Here is a 17,433-nt window from a genome sequence, read left to right as displayed (position 1 = left end):
CTATGGATTTGCCTATTCTGGACATTTCATATAGATAGAATCATACAATATTTGGTCTTTTGAGACTGGCTTCTTTCACTTAGCATAATATTTGCAAGGGTCATCATGTTGTAGCAAGTATCAGTTCCTTTTTGTGGCTGTATAATATTTCACTGTATGGATATACCACATTTATTTATCCATGCATCAGCTAATGGACATTTGGGTCGTTTCCATGTTTTTTGGCTATTATGAAAAATGATACTATGAATATTCATGAACCCGTTTTTGTGTGGCTATATGTTTTCATTTCTCTTGGATATATACCTAGAAGTGGAATTGCTGGGTAATATGGTAATTCTATGTTTAACCTTCTGGGAAACTGCCAGACTGTTTTCCAAAGTGGCTGCCACATTTTACATTCTCACTAGCAATGTGTGAGGGTTCCAATTTTTCTACATCCTCAGCAACACTTATTATTTGTCCTTTTGATTTTAGCCATCCTAGTGGGTATGAAGTGGTATCTCATTGTGTTTTTTGCTTGTTTGTTGTTTTTGACTGTGCCATGTGGCTTGCAGGATCTTAGTTCACTGGCCAGTGATCAAACCTGGGCCCAGGCCCTGGCAGTGAAAGCGCCAAGTACTAACCACTGGACTGCCAGGGAGTTCCCTCATTGTGATTTTGATCTGCATTTCCCTGATGACTAATGATGTTGAACATCTTTCCATTTACTCATTGGCCATTTGTATATCTTCTTTAGAGAAATGTCTATTCAGATCCTTTGTTAATTGCATTATTTGTCTTTTTATTCTTGAGTTATAAGAGATATTTATATATTATGGATAGTAATCCTTATCAGATATGTGATATACAAAATTTTTCTCCCATTCTGTGGATTGTCTTTTTACTTTCTTGATGATGTGCTATGAAACTCAAAGGTTTTAATTTTGATGATGTCTAATTTATCTATTTTTTCTTTTGTCACTTGTACCTCTGATGCAGTATCTAAGAAAATATGTCCTAATCCAAAATCATGAACATTAATTCCTCTGCTTTTTTGTAAGAGTTTTATAGTTTTAGGTCTTAAAATTAGATCTTTGACTCCTTTTGAGTTCATTTTTATACATGGTGTATATGGTGTGAAGTAGAGGTCCAACTTCATTCTACAGCATGTAGATATGTATTTGTCTTAGTACCATTTGTTGAAGAGACTATTATCTCCCCATTTAATTATCTTTGCTCCCTTGTCAAAAGTGAGTTGAATATAAGAGGTTATTTCCATACTCTCTGTTCTAACTTATTGATATTTATATCTATCCTTATGCCAGTGCCATCGTGTCTTGATTACTATAGTTTTGTAGTAAGTTTTGAAATTGGGAAGTGAGTTCTCCAAGTTTACCCTTCTTTTTCAAGATTGGTTTGCCTACAGATAACATACAGGGGAATCACTGTAAGGTTAACAGCTGATCTTTCCGCAGAAACTCTACAGGTCAGAAGGCAGTGGCAAGATATTTTTAAAGTGATGAAAAGGAAAACCTACAACCAACATTACTCTACCCAGCAAGGATCTCATTCAGATTTGATGGAGAAATCAAAAGCTTTACAGACAAGCAAAACTTAAGAGAATTCAGCACCACCAAACCAGCTTTACAACAAATGCTAAAGGAACTTCTCTAATTGGGAAACACAAGAGAAGGAAAAGACTTACAAAAACAAACCCAAAACAATTAAGAAAATGGTAATAGGAACATACGTATCAATAATTACCTTAAATGTAAATTGATTAAATGCCCCAACCAAAAGACACAGACTGGCTGAAGGGATACAAAAACAAGACACGTACATATGCTGTCTACAAGAGACCCACTTCAGACATAGGGACACATACAGACTGAAAGTGAAGGGATGGAAAAAGACATTCCATGCAAATGGAAATCAAAAGAAATCTGGAGTAACAATACTCATATCAGGCAAAATAGACTTTAAAATAAAGATTATTATTAGACTTTAAAATAAAGAGACAAGGAAGGACACTATATAATGATCAAGGGATCAATCCAAGAAGAAGATATAACAATTGTAAATATGTATGTAGCCAACATAGGAGCACATCATTATATACAGCAAATACAGCCATAAAAGGGAAAATCAACAGTAATACAATAATAGTAGACAACTATAACACCCCCACTTATATGGACAGATCATCCAAACAAAATAAATAAGAAAACAAGCTTTAAATGACACATTAGACCAGATGAACTTAATTGATATTTATGGGACATTCCACCCAAAAACAACAGAATACACTTTCTTCTCAAGTACACACGGAAGATTCTCCAGGATAGATCACATCTTGGGTCACAAATCAAGCCTTCATAAATTTAAGAAAATTTAAATCATATCAATCATCTTATCCAACCACAACACTATGAGACTAGATATCAATTACAGGAAAAAAATTGTAAAAAATACAAACACATGGAGGTTAAACAATACACTACAAAACGACCAAGAGATAACTGAAGAAATCAAAGAGGAAATCAAATAATACCTAGAAACAAATGACAATGAAAACATGACGACCCAAAACCTATGGGATGCAGCAAAAGCAGTTTTAAGAGGGAAATATATAGCAATACAGTCCTACCTCAAATAACAAGAAAAATCTCAAATAAACAACCCAACCTTACACCTAAAACAATTAAAGAAAGAAGAACAAAAAAACCCCAAAGTTAGCAGAAGGAAAGAAATCATAATGATCAGATTAGAAATAAATGAAAAAGAAACAAAGAAAACAATAACAAAGATCAATAAAACTAAAAGCTGGTTCTTTGAGAAGATAAACAAAATTGATAAACCATTAGCCAGACTCATCACGGAAAAATGGGAGAAGACTCAAATCAACAGAATTAGAAATGAAAAAGGAGAAGTAACAACTGACACTGCAGAAATACAAAGGATCATGCTGGGCATATACAAGCAACTATATGCTAATAAAATGGACAACCTGGAAGAAATGGACACATTCTTAGAAAAGTACAACCTCCCAAGACTGAACCAGGAAGAAATAGAAAACATGAACAGACCAAACACAAGCACTGAAATTGAAACTGTGATTAAAAATCTTCCAACAAAAAAAAGCCCAGGGCCAGATGGCTTCACAGGTGAATTATAGCAAACATTTAGAGAAAAGCTAACACCTATCCTTCTAAACTCTTCCAAAATATAGCAGAGGGAGGAACACTCCCAAACTCATTCTATGAAGTGACAATCACCCTGATACCAAAACCAGACAAAGATGTCACAAAAAAAGAAAATTACAGGCCAATATCACTGATGAGCATAGATGCAAAAATCCTCTACAAAATACTAGCAAACAGAATCCAACAGCACATTAAAAGGATCATACACCATGATCAAGTGGGGTTTATCCCAGGAATGCAAGGATTCTTCAATATATGCAATCAATATGATACACTATATTAAGAAACTGAAGGATAAAAAGCATGTGATCATCTCAATAGATGCGGAAAAAGCTTTTGACAAAATTCAACACCGATTTATGAGAAAAACCCTCCAGAAAGTAGGCATACAGGGAATTTACTTCAACATAATAAATGCCATATATGACAAGCCCACAGACAACATCATTCTCAATGGTGAAAAACTGAAACTATTTCCTCTAAGATCAGGAACAAGACAAGGGTGCCCACTCTCATGACTATTATTCAACATAGTTTTGGATGTTTTAGCCACGGCAATCAGAGAAGAAAAAGAAATAAAAGGAATCCAAATTGGAAAAGAAGAAGTAAAACTGTCACTGTTTGCAGATGAGATGATACTATACATAGAGAATCCTAAAGATGCTACCAGAAAACTACTAGAGCTAATCAATGAATTTGGTAAAGTAGCAGGATACAAAATTAATGCACAGAAATCTCTTGCATGCCTATACACTAATGATGAAAAATCTGAAAGAGAAATTAAGAAAACCCTCCCATTTACCATTGCAACAAAAAGAATAAAATACCTAGGAATAAACCTACCTAAGGAGACAAAATACCTGTATGCACAAAACTAAAAGACACTGATGAAAGAGATTAAAGATGATACAAACAGATGGAGAGATATACCATGTTCTTGGATTGGAAGAATCAACATTGTGAAAATGACTCTACTACCCAAAGCAATCTACAGATTCAATGCAATTGCTATCAAATTACCAATGGCATTTTTCACAGAACTAGAACAAACAATTTTACAATTTGTATGGACACAAAAGACCCCGAATAGCCAAAGCAATCTTGAGAAAGAAAAATGGAGCTGGAGGAATCAGGCTCCCTTACTTCAGACTATACTACAAAGCTACAGTAATCAAGAAAGTATGGTACTGGCACAAAAACAGAAATATAGATAAATGGAACAGGATCAAAAGCCCAGAGATAAACCCACACACATATGGTCACCTTCTCTTTGACAAAGGAGGCAAGAATATACAATGGCAGCCTTTTCAATAAGTGGTGCTGGGAAAACTGGACAGCTACATGTAAAAGAATGAAATTAGAACACTTCCTAACACCATACACAAAAATAAACTCAAAATGGATTAAAAACCTAAATGTAAGGTCTGACACTATAAATGAAAACACAGGCACAGCACTATATGACATAAATGACAGCAAGATCTTTTTTGACCCACCTCCTAGAGTAATGGAAGTAAAATCAAAAATAAACAAATGGGACCTAATGGAACTTAAAAGCTTTTGCACAGCAAAGGAAACCATAAACAAGATGAAAGGACAACCCTCAGAATGGGAGAAAATATTTGCAAATGAAGTAACTGACAAAAGATTAATCTCCAAAATATACGAGCAGCTCATGCACCTCAATATCAAAAAACAAACAACCCAATCCAAAAATGGGCAGAAGACCTAAATAGACATTTCTCCAAAGAAGACATACAGATTGCCAACAAACACATGAAAGGATGCTCAACATCACTAATCATTAGAGAAATGCAAATCAAAACCACAATGAGGTATCACCTCACACCGATCAGAATGGCCATCACCTAAAAATCTACAAACAATAAATGCTGGTGAGGGTGTGGAGAAAAGGGAACCCTCCAGCACTGTTAGTGGGAATGTAAATTGATATAGCCACTATGGAGAACAGTATGGAGGTTCCTTAAAAAACTAAAAATAGAACTACCATATGACCCGGCAATCCCACTACTGGGCATATATCCTGAGAAACCATAATTTAAAAAATACATGTACCACAATATTCATTGCAGCACTATTTTCAATAGCCAGGACATGGAAGCAACCTAAATGTCCATCGACAGATGAAAGGATAAAGAAGACATGGCACATATATACAATGGAATATTACTCAGCCATAAAAAGGAAAGAAATTAAGTTATTTGTAGTGAGGTGGATGGAGCTAGAGTCTGTCATACAGAGTGAAGTAAGTCAGAAAGAAAAAACAAATACCGTATTCTAATGCACATATATGGAATCTCAAAAAACTGTACTGATGAATCTAGTTGCAGGGCAGGAATAAAGATGCAGACGTAGAGAACGGACTTGAGGACACAGGGAATGAAGCAGGGGAAGCTGGGACAAAGTGAGAGAGTAGTATGCACATATATACACTACCAAATGCAAAATGGATGGCTAGTGGGAAGCTGTTGCATAGCACAGGGAGATCAGCTCAAAGCTTTGTGATGACCTAGAAGGGTGGGATAGGGTGGGTGGGAGGGAGGCTCAAGAGGGAGGAGATGGGGATATATGTATACCTATAGCTGATTCACTTTGTTGTACAGCAGAAATTAACACAACACTGTAAATCAATTATACTCCAGTAAAGATATTTATAAAAAGAAAAAGATTGGTTTGCCTATTTTGGGCTTCTTTAATTTTCATATGAACTTCAAAATCAGCTTGTCAATTTCTGCAAAGAATGCAGCAAAGATTTTGATAGAGATCTCATTGAATCTGTAGATAAATTTGGGGACTATTACGTCTTAACAAGTCTTCTGATCCATGAACATAGGATGTCTTTCCACTTATTTAGGTCTTTTAAAATTTCTTCCAACAATGTTTTGTTGTTTTCAACCTAGAAGTCTTGTACTTCCTTGGTTCAATTTATTCCTAAGTATTTTATTCTTTGTGAAGCTATTGTAAATGAAATTGTCTTCTTAATTTTCATTTTTGTTTCTTAATTTTGTAATGTACAGAAATACAACTGATTTTTGTACGTTGATTTTGTAACCTGCAACTTTGTTGAAATCTTTTAATTTTAATTGTTTCTCAATGGCTTCCTTAGGATTTTCTACATAAGACATTATTTCACTTGCAAATGCAGATGATTTTACTTTTCCAATCTATTTTCCTTTTATTTCACCTACCTGCCTAATTACCCTTACTATAACTTCCGGTACAATGTTGAATATGAGTGGTGAGAGTGGATTTCCTTAACTTGTTCTTGATCTTAGGGAGAAAGTTTCACTCTCTTGCCATTAAGTATATTGCTAGCTTTAGGGTTTTTGTAGATGCCCTTTATCAGGTTGAGGAAGCCCCCTTCTATTCCTAGTTTGTTGAATGTTTTTATTATGAAGGGATATTGAGTTTTGTCAGATGTTTTCCTGTATCTATTGAGATGATCATGTGATTTTTGTCCTTTATTCTATTGATATAGTGTATTACATTAATTGATTTTTAGATATTTAACCAACCAATCCCACTTGGTCATGGTATATAATCCTTTATATATATAATCCTATAGATATAGATATAGATATAGATATAGATATATTTCTGTGTTTATTTTGTCAGTATTTTGGAGGATTTTTGCATTCTATTGGTATTAGTACTCTCGCTATAAGCCTCTCATTTCAGGGCCATGAGCTCCAAAAGCAGACTGTGTATTGAATAGACATCAAACAATTTTTATCTAGGAAGGTTTGTTTTATTGTGAAATAAAAATAGAATGTATTTGGGCATTTAAAATGTTTGAGTCTGTAAGGGAGAAGCTGAAATATTTGTCTTGCTTTAGTGCACAGATCACGTTTGGAAAGGTAACTGTTATTTGAGTAGACCTCTGGGACAGGAGTAACCACCAGAACAATGCTGGAGAAGTTGACCATATACCGTTCTACACTAGAGGGCTGTGTCTGCTGCTGCCCCTTCCCCAGCTCACCCCACATGATTGTTGAAGGTTAGGATGTTCTAGCAAGCTGGGAGAACCAGGAGGAAGGCAACCTTTGTTTGCTTTGAGGATGGATTCAAGATCACAGGATACTAAAATGGAACATTCAGTTGAAACACCAAGACAATCAATATCACAGTTCAAAGTAAGGGGTTTCACCACAATAAAATCTTTTCAAAAGAAGTGATAGAAAACAGGCTAGATGACTCTTAAACTCTTCCTTGGCATTTTGGGTGGAAAATAGTCAGAAGTTGGAAATGGGTGAAGAAGAATTTGAGAGAAAGCTGTTCTTTTGCCATGAGTTCTACACAACCTTTACCTTCAAAGGAAGATCTAGGAGTATCTGAACTTTCAAGCTTATGGAAAGGAGCTTCAAGGGATCTACTTAGAGAGCTTAATATATGTCTCCTGCATCTGAGGAGCACAGAATAATCTAAAGGGTGAGAGAGAGACCTACTAGTTGCCTTCACGGTTGGTTAAAAGGAGAGGTACAAGATTTCCAGAGACTACAGATAGTCCCGGACTTATCATAGTTTGACTTATGAGTTTTAGACTTGATAATGGTGCAAAAGTGATACTCATTCAGTAGAAACCATACTTCTGATTTTGAATTTTGATCTTTTCCCAGGTCAGCAATATGTGGTACATATTCTCTCATGATACTGGGCAGTGGCAGCGAGCTGCAGCTCCCAGTTGGCCATGTGATCACAAGGGTAAACAACCAATATGCATATAACCATCCTGTACCCATACAACCATTCTGCTTTTCACTTTCAGTACAGTATTCAATAAATTACATGATTTCAACACTTTAATATAAGATAGGCTTCGTGTTAGGTGATTTTGTCCAACTGCAGGCTAACGTAAGTGTTCTGAGCACATTTAAGGTAAGCTAGGCTAAGCTATGATGTTCCATAGGTTAAATGCATTTTCGACTTACAATATTTTCCACTTATAATGGATTTATCAGGATGTAACCCTATCGTAAGTCACGGAAGATTGGCACATGAGTGTTTCTTGTGGACCAGATGTGTATCCAGAGAGCAAGCTAGCATGTGGTTATCTTGTTTGAGACAGTGGTCTAGAGAGGCATGGAGACCTAAGACCTGAGTGGAGGGAAACTGGATTTCTACAGAGTGAGGAGAAAAGGAAGTGACCAGTCAGAAAAGAGTTGCATTTGCCCTCCAAGAAAGTGCAGATGAGAAACCTCTAAGATCTCTGAAGAGCCATGTCACAGCCCGTGAAAAAAGTCAACTTTAAACATGTGGGGAAATAAGATCACAACTTCTAAACTTTATGACAGTACCAGGGAAGTAGAAACTTTTCTGCTCCCCTGGCCTACTCACCCTGACTGTACTTCAGCTCTTGAGGGGTTGAAACCATAAAAGCCAGAGGAAGGACAGATATGAGAGAAGACAGACCCTTTCCTTCCTTGACTTCAGACCCAAACTGTAGGAGGGGGAGAAGCCACAACTTAAAAGCAGATTTGAAATTTTGACTATTCCATAAGGCTTGACATTTTAATGCTAATCTGAAATTGTGATTTATGACTTGAAGTGACCCTACAGTTGTGTGTATTACTCAAGAGTGACCAGAAAATTCTTGAAGACTTCTCCTACCCTGGGCGTAAAACTCAGCAGACATGGCCCCTCAGAGCTGACAGTGGGGGGACTGTGGAAGGCAAACATGAAGTTGTTTTCTGCTGACACTCTATGTACTGCTTGTTCAATATAGTGTTTGCATGAGAATGATGCCTTTCTATTTGTCAGAACCACACCATGGCCACAGGGCTGAGTGCCAGATGCTGTTGAGTTTTATTCCAAATTCGGTTTCACTATAATAATGCCTTATCTATATTCTATTTCTTCCAAGGGGCCCTGTCTGACCACTCCAATTAGCTGACCTCAATCACTGCAATGGATATATGTCCTTCTTTCTGGCCACCGAGCATTGGAACATCCTTCTTATGTCTGGGAAATCTCCCATTTTAAGAAGTAGAGCCCCCTCCAGGGATGGAAGCTAAAATTTCAGGTACTCAAGTCCCAACCTCCCTGCAGTGGTTGTACAAGTGTAGCCAGCAATGGGAGGAGGCAGGGGCTGTCTGGACTCCGTTCTGGGCAGACTGTGGTAGCAGCAGCAAGAGAGAAGAGGGCCTGGTGTTATGGTGTGGGTTGAAGAACCTGCAGTGTCTGTGGCCAGAGGGGGCTGTGGAGTCTTTGTTGGCCCAGTTCTGCCATGTGGGCTTGGCAAAAGTTCCTGGCTCTGTAGCCACCACATCTGACTCTCTGGTGCTCCTGGAGATTCAATGAGCTTCTCAGTCATCTTTTTCATTTTTTTTCTGAAGTAGTTATAGATTTACAAAAACGCTACAGAGATTGTAGAGAGAATCCTCATATCATCTCAGCCAGCTTGTCCTAATGTTAACACCTTATATAGCTATGGTACTTTTGTCAAAACTAAGACACTAGAGTTGGAACGACACTATTATCTAAACTACATACTTTATTTGGATTTCACCAACTTTTCCACTAAGATCTCTTTTCTCTTCCAGGATCCAAATCAGGATACCACTTTCCTTTTGGTTATCATGTCTCCTGGGTCTCCTGTCATCTGTGACAGTTGCTCATAGTCTTTCCTTGTTTTCTAAGAGAACTGGTCAGTTATTTTATAAAATGTTCCTTAAGTTGGACTTATCTGATGTTTTCTCATTATTTGACTGGAATTACGGGTTTGGGGGAAAAACACTACAGAGGTGAAGTGTCTCTTTCCTTCAAGTGTTAAATACTAGGGGGTACATGATATCCACATGACTTAGCACTGGTGATATTAACACTGATGGGCTTGTTAAAGTACTGTCTGCCAGTTTTCTCCACTGTGAAGCTACTATATTTCCTTTTCCATACTCTATTTGTTAGAAGGGAGTCACTAAGTCCAGCTCATACTTGGAGAAAGGGAAGTTAAGTTCCATCTGCTGGAGGGGGCATGTGTTCACATATTTGGAATTCTTCTGTAAGGAAGATTTGTTCTTTCTCCTTCATTTATGTATGTATGTATGTATGTTTGTATGTATGTACATATGTATCTATCCAATTCTCAATCTAGCACAAGAAAACGGCATTTGTTAGTAAAAATTCAGAGAGAAATCTTAGGACCCAATGGCAGGAAAAATACCCAGCATGATAGGGTCTACAGAGATATTACAAACTGAGACAAGAGACCACATGGTGAAAACAAGAGAGATGCTCTCTGTGGCCTGCTCTATTCCCTTGGCAGTGGACTGGCTTCTGCTACAAGGTTCTTAGTTTTACTTTCCTCATGGTTTCAACTAACCAAAGCCTCTAGGTGGCCTGACCCTCTCCTTTGCCTCCAGGCTACGTGACTGTAGCGCCAGGGCATAACATCATCCGACTACAATTGGGGGTGCCTGGCTCAAATTCTCAAGAGAAAACAACTCATTTTCTCAGCCTAGCTTATAAATTCATTCTCCCTGGGCCAGGTGTCCACTTGAATTAAATTAGCTGCAGCCAGCCGTGGGATGGAATTACTTGGTAAAAACCATAATCATCTTGTCACCTCTTTGTAAGAGCTCTAAGGAGGACTGAATTCTAAAACGGGAGTATGATGGGCTGGCACTGCAAAACGCTCCTGCTTCACTTTCCTTTGACTCTTCTTGGATTAAGGGTTCTACTGCTAAAATAGCACGCAAGGTTTCACTCATTTCAAAGTCTACATATGGGCTCTTCTGCTAATACACAGTGCTCTTCAGTGATCTTTGTTCTCGAATATTTTGGAGTTTCTGCCTAAAATTTTGCGAAGCAGATAAAACAGAGCTGTTATTGAAACATTGGTGGTGGGGGGGGACTTATCACATCACCTTCTCAGCCTCTCCGTCCCCTCCCCAGTGGCTGCCAAGGTCGCCTTCAGAATATGGTTTAAGAGAGGTAGACCAGATAAATGATTTACTTCTCTGGGCCTCAGTTTTCAAGTTGAAGGACAAAAAATCACTGCTTTCATCTATCATTCTCCTCTATGAGACTATACTGAGGGGCCCTGGGAGATTCAGAGTCCCTGCCTCTAAAAACATCATAAAGATGAATTGGGGAGTATAATCTTCAGGGTCCCAGAATGCACACCCAAGCTAGGTCACTGAGAAGTGTTTAATAACGGACTCTAAGAGATGTGGGCAGGGTTCAGGAAGAATAAGTATGGCTCAGTACTCCCAGGGCTTGCAACCGCAGGGAGCCATCACAGCCCCTCAGGCAGAAAGGACAAAGGAAGGAGTGGTTCCTAGGGGTGGAGAAAATGCTGTGTCGTGGTGAGAAGCGGCCAACCTTAGAGAGTAGAAGGGAGAGAGCTGGGGGAACGAACACCCCATCCCACCCTCCTCCCTTCTGACCTCCTGCCAGTGGCTGCCATCCACTGAACCCAGTGGGAAGCCAGAGGGCCGGGTTGCCCTCGATTTAGACCATAGAGAGCAGCCTCCCAGGACAGACAGCAGGGTGGAGAGGGTGGGGAATGGATCTTCAGAAACACAAGGCAGGTATCCAGCACAAGACAGACAGATGGTTTGCGGCCAAGCCTGGCCTAGCATCCCACTTTCCGGACTTGTATTATCATGCTCTTTCACCTCAAAACTCTGCCTTCTTCTCATTTTCTCCTGTCACTCTAGGCCAGCGGCTCCAAAGTTCTTCTCATATTACAGATGAAGGAGCAGCTTGGTTTTGCAAACTGTGAGGGCCCCACTTTGGCCTGCATTTTACACAGTCCAGTAATGAAAGACCTGGGCCTTCACTCCTGCTTTTCTTGGGTTTCCGCCCAGCTCTGGAGGCCAGAAATCTATCTTATGTCCCCTCCATCCTGACCTCTGATGGACTTCCTTCTACATGCAGTGCTTTGCTGAGAAACCCCTCCTTATGAGCACAGGAAAGCCCCCAATAATTTTTTTTTTGTGTGCAATGGAAAAAGAAGCCTCAAATTGCTTTCTGAGTCAGCGAGGTTTGCATTCTTCCTGGAAAGAGTTTTCTTCTCTGAGGCTGCTATTGCAACAGTCAATTGAAAACTAGGAAGCCGCTTTCAGAAATGCTTGCCTATGCTGTGGAATGTTATTGAAAACAACTGTTCTACTTCTACTGAAATGTGCAGGAAGTTGAAACCAACATTGGCACATAATCAAGGACGGGGTAGGGGCAGAATGGTTTGGAGGAGGGGAGGCGAAAATAGTGGTTGGGTCTGGGCAGGGGGATAAAAAAGGTTTATTGGTTAGAAGGAAGGAAAATAATTGGAGGTTTCCATGTCGAACAAATTTCTGTCTGACCTGCCCTGATGGCAAAATAGACCGTGGATGAGAAAAGCTGGGTGACTTTTCAGAGTAACAACATAGTCTCAGATCCAGGCAGCAAGAAGGCGAGTCCAGGACAGGAACCCTAGTTTCTTTATAGCAAGTCAATTAGAGATAGGCATTGCCATGCACATTTTAAAGAGGAGAAGTAGAGGCTAGTTCACAGAGCTATAGGGATAGTTCATAGAAGATACAGGGGATATCCTCCCAGCCTTAGAAGGAAAGATCCCATTACCTTTCCAGTTATCAGTCTCACTTCAACAAGGAAGGTAGAACACTCATCCCAACACAGCCTTTGCCTATTGTTTCTGCAGGTCCCATGTTCTCTGGCCTCAGATGTTTTGTCATTAATGATAATTCTGTTCCTAAGCAAATGGCCCACGCCAAGTGCAGATCCCAGCGAAGCCTCTGCCAACTAGGTCCACACCTGGAACAAATCCCCTCCTGAGCAATGTCTCTCCCAGCCCTGCAGGGATGGGGCTGGGGGTCCCTGCAGGGGATCTGACACACTCTTCCTGTACCTTGAAGATATCCAGAGAATCTGGGGGTTAAATTCAAAAGACAGGGCTCTGAAAACCCTTCCTTAAAAGAGAGAGAACATTTTCTCTATGATATCGGAGAGATATCAGAGTTGATCACATGCAGAAGCATTAAAAAGGACATTTTAGGTAAAATTACTTCCTCGAGCTTTCATGGTTTTAACCTTAGGAATGAATGTGAACTGCTTTGAAGTCCTTCATGCTAAGCATTTTGGCTGAGAGCCTGGACCTCTAACAATAGGCTGGGCCACAGATAGGTTCTTGAGGGGGCATCCCCCCTTTTCTGGTCTTCCATAAGACTCCACAGTCCCAATTAATCCCCAAATGTGAACATTCCTCTTCTTGTGCAGTTTTTTGAGAGGCGTGTGATAACTAACACTTAGGACAGTACCAGGCATGTAGCAAGTACTTAATAAGTGTCTTACATGTGCTAACTGATTTAACTGTCACACTCTATGAAGTAGATACTCTGATAGTACCTCGTTTTTCTCATTTGTAAAATATAGATAAAGAGGGTGAGTAACTTGCTCAAGGTCATGTAACTAATGAGTGCTTATAGGGATGTTGAGATGTGTGGCTCAGATCCCTCTTCAGGGATGAAGGACATATGCCTCCAGCTGCTGAGTGTGGCTACAGACGGCCCTGAACTCTCAGCCCTCTTTGGGAATGACCTTGGCTGAAGAGAGCCATCAAGTCTAGGGTTATCCTTACTTCCCAGGCCCCTCGGTCCCTCTCAAGATAATTCTGAAGGTCCATCTCAGCTTCAGAATCCTGAAGGGTTGACTCAGGCCTTCACTGAGATTACATTGCAGCTTAACTTCTCCCTTAGCCCAATCCTACTTATTTCCTTTTCCTTCCATAGTAGTTGATCCCAGGAACACTCCCTAATAACTCTGCAATATTCTAAAACCCTTGACTCAGAGTCTGCTTTCTGGGGAACCCAAGCCATGACAGTGCTAGAGCTGCAATTTGAACTTGGGCTATCTGGCTCCACAGGCCATGCTCTTAGCCAATGCATTCTAATAACTCTCAAGAGAGATGTAATTGTTAAAGCTGGAAGGGGCCCTAAAGTCAGGTAGTACAACACCATAGTAGTGCCTAGAATTCAAAATACTATTTGAAAATGTAACGTCTTCCCTATAGCAGATACTCTGTTTCTGTTCGTTAAGAGGGGGAGTAAGGATGGTGTTTGGATTAGGAAATTAGGAGGATCCCCCATCCCTGCGTATGTTTTAATGATATGAATAGAGATTTGTTGCCCATCTTAGTAGAATTAAGATCCTCTGTGGTTTTTCACTGAGCCTCTAAGAGCTTGAATTCAGTGAAAGTCGGGCTCCTGAGAATTGATAGACTTGTAAATGACAGCAGGAGGGGCAGGCACTAGCAGAAAGGCAGAAACCACCACAGCTTTCTCCATTAGGGCTTTCTAAGTGTGGAATCCTTGGTGAAGAGCTGAGAGGTCATCCAGGTACTGTCTTCAGAAGCCTCATAGAATGGTCTTTTTGTTGTGGGAATAATGCTGGTCATGCACCCCCGCTTCATCTTCTACAGATGAAGACACTGAAGTATGGAGGAGCAGAGGGTTCGCCCAGCTAACCAGTGGCAGAAATGGCTCTGGAACACTGTACCTGGACTGGCCCTCAAGGGCTCTTTCTACTGCTCTGCTCTTCCATTTTGAGATTTCACAAAACATTTCCAGTATGATGAATATTCCAGAGACAGTTGGTGCACAGTGATTATTCCATGTGTTCCTCTAACACTTCCCAGATTCCTTTGAAGGAAGGTTGGAATCACATGACCATCTGGCTTGAACTGTGAGTAGAAGTGGAGTATGAGCCTCATCCAGGTTAGTGAGTTCAGGTCAGTGTTTCTTCTCAATCCTTCACGTGCTCTACAAAGGAGAACTTGGAGATCAGGTGGAACATTCAGCAAAGCTACAAGACAGAGGATGGCTTCCCAACTAATGTGAGACTTTACCTGAGCATGAAATAAACCACTGCCCTCTGAAGCTACTGATATTTCAAAAGTTGGAGCTTTGAGACAGCTAGAATCCACTACCGAGTCAATGGGCTTCTACTTCTATGCCAGTTTGCCAGAACAAGACATAAGGAGCAAGGTTTGGTAACAGCAGCCCACCCTTTGGGAGAAGTCAATAGGAATGTGATCCTCATCACTTGGACACCTGTTGCTCAACTCAGAGGCAGAAGGTCTGAGAGAAGCCACGAGCTTCAAGGTTGAGAAAAGAAGACTAGCTGCTACTTGAGTGCACCTTCCTACTCCAGGAAATCAAATTTCCATGGATGTAGAGAAGGCTGAGTTAGGCAGCTGTGGTGTGTTCTTCTTCAGTTCTCTGTCTACAACTAGGGATGGGTTGTGGCCACATTACATTTTCAGCCTGAGCCCAGCTGCATCCCCTCTCACAAGTGCACTAGGAACTGGTAGGAGGAACTGAGCCAATGAGACTTCTCTATGAAATCTCTTCTCCAGACCCCACTTCAGGCCGCCACCTGCAGTGGGCCTCTCAGGACCTGTCTTTGAACTGAGAACTCATACCCTTTTCCCCTGGTGGACACAGCTCTGACTCCAAATGAACACTTGAAATAAGACAGGGGAAAGGCAGGACATCCTCCCTGCTGGGCAGTTGGTTTTGTGGCTATAACTGGGTGACTTTTGGCTGTAGGACCTCAAATTAAAACATGGATTGCTGGCCCCAATGTTGAATTCTGGCCAGCTGGCCTTGTAGATTTTTGCATTCCTGCCACTGAGCCTATCACACCCAAAGTGGTGAGGTCCATTGATGGAGAGCTAGGTTGCCTGTGCCTTTCTCTCTCCACAGATGGCATCTTATTTCAGAGTGACTCCCCCATGGATGATCCCGGACACACATTGCAGTGTCAACAGGTGCAAGGCCAAACTTTCATATCTTCATCTCACCTAGCTTTAGATAAGGCTATTTAAGGTCATGGTTAGTGGTTTCGTTGCATGTAGACTCTTTGGAGAACAGGACGTGATACAGCTGGAAGGGGATTCTGTGGTGGTTGATCATATAGATTACATGAGAAATTCCAATAACTGGGCTGATCTCTTCCATTTTCACTAATAATGACACAGTCTTCACTTGGTTCTAGTAGATGTAATAATTAGGTAATAAATAATTAGCAAATCCAGCAAATGCCCAGCATTTTACGTATAAAATCAAGGAGTTATTGTCACAAATACCTTGTTATTTTCCTGACATTTATCTTTTTGAAAAATCTAATATGTTTTAATCATAAAGATTAAAGCAATACAATAGAAAGAGAAGGTCATTTTCTAGTCCTGAATCTCTAACAGGTAAATGAACTGTTTGACATGTATTCTTCCATGTTTTTATGCTAACATATATCCTCATATTTTTAAAAATATAAATAGAATCATACTACATATATTGCTCTGTAACTTTCATTTTTATTTCATTTTAAGGTGTTGGGACATTTTTCCATGTCAACGGGATCTACCTCATCTTTTAAAAAATCTACAGAGGGTTTTATTATGTGGATGGACCATGACACATTTACTTAACTCTCCATTGATAGACACTAGGTTATTGCCATTCACTTATTGTTATGACTAATACTACAAAAAGCATCTTTATACAGTATATCTTTATACATCTGTCCTATAATTTCTTTAGGATAAACTGCTAGAATTAGAAACATTAGCTCAAAAGGCATGTACAGGAAAATTTTCAAATTGTTAATAGATTATCTTCCAGAAATGTTGCAACAGTTTACACTCCTAGCAACTAGTGTGAGAGTACCTATTTTGCCACACCTTTAGATCACTGAATATTACCACTCCAGCCACTCTGAAAGGTTTAAATAAATCTTGCTTTTAAAAATTTGCATTTCTTTGTTTATTATTGAATTTAAGCAGTATCTTTTCAGATAATAGTGATTAACTGTATTTTACCTAACTGACTGTTTAATTTTTGTCCATTTTTCTTTTGTTTATATTTTCTAACTGATAGATAAAAGCTCTGTATATTTTACAAATATATTAAACCTTTGTGATATACATTGAAAATATTTTATAATACTTTTCATTATTTTCTCATATTGAAAGATTTGAGTTACAGCTTTACATACTTCTATAAAAGCAAAAGTCACAAAGTTAATCTTCTGCTTTAATGTTTCTGGCTTTGTGACATACTTGGAAAAGCCTTTTCCACCTCAAGAGTATAAAACTATGTAAAAAGAAAAGAAGTAACGAATATTGTCTTTAATCATATACAAAAATAAATTTCTCCAAAATGGAGTTAACTTATTTCTTTAGACAGTAGACAGCCAATCATTGCACTGCTACATATTGAAATGTGAAATA

The 17,433-nt window shown here is 39.4% G+C and overlaps 1 protein-coding gene across 3 annotated transcripts in view; it reads left to right on the top strand.

The window, feature by feature from the left end:
* Positions 1 to 16,909, top strand: part of LOC114893086 (chondroitin sulfate proteoglycan 4-like) — a 72,335-nt gene extending 55,426 nt beyond the window's left edge. Inside the window, exons 6-7 of one of the 3 annotated variants that reach the window (XR_003792821.1) lie at positions 9,067 to 9,225; positions 14,623 to 16,909. The gene's annotated coding sequence lies outside the window, so the exon portion shown is untranslated. Of the gene's footprint in view, positions 1 to 9,066; positions 9,226 to 14,622 lie in introns of those variants that run through there. The other 2 variants (XR_003792819.1, XR_003792818.1) reach the window with 2 other exon arrangements.
* The last annotated feature ends 524 nt before the right edge of the window (positions 16,910 to 17,433 follow it).

The sequence above is a fragment of the Monodon monoceros genome, unplaced genomic scaffold (genome assembly GCF_005190385.1).
Source record: "Monodon monoceros isolate NGI ecotype Baffin Bay Population unplaced genomic scaffold, NGI_Narwhal_1 Super_Scaffold_12, whole genome shotgun sequence".
Classification (NCBI taxonomy): Eukaryota; Metazoa; Chordata; class Mammalia; order Artiodactyla; family Monodontidae; genus Monodon; species Monodon monoceros.
The sequence above is the reverse complement of the archived record's forward strand: the minus strand, read 5'-3'. Positions and strand labels throughout refer to the sequence as shown.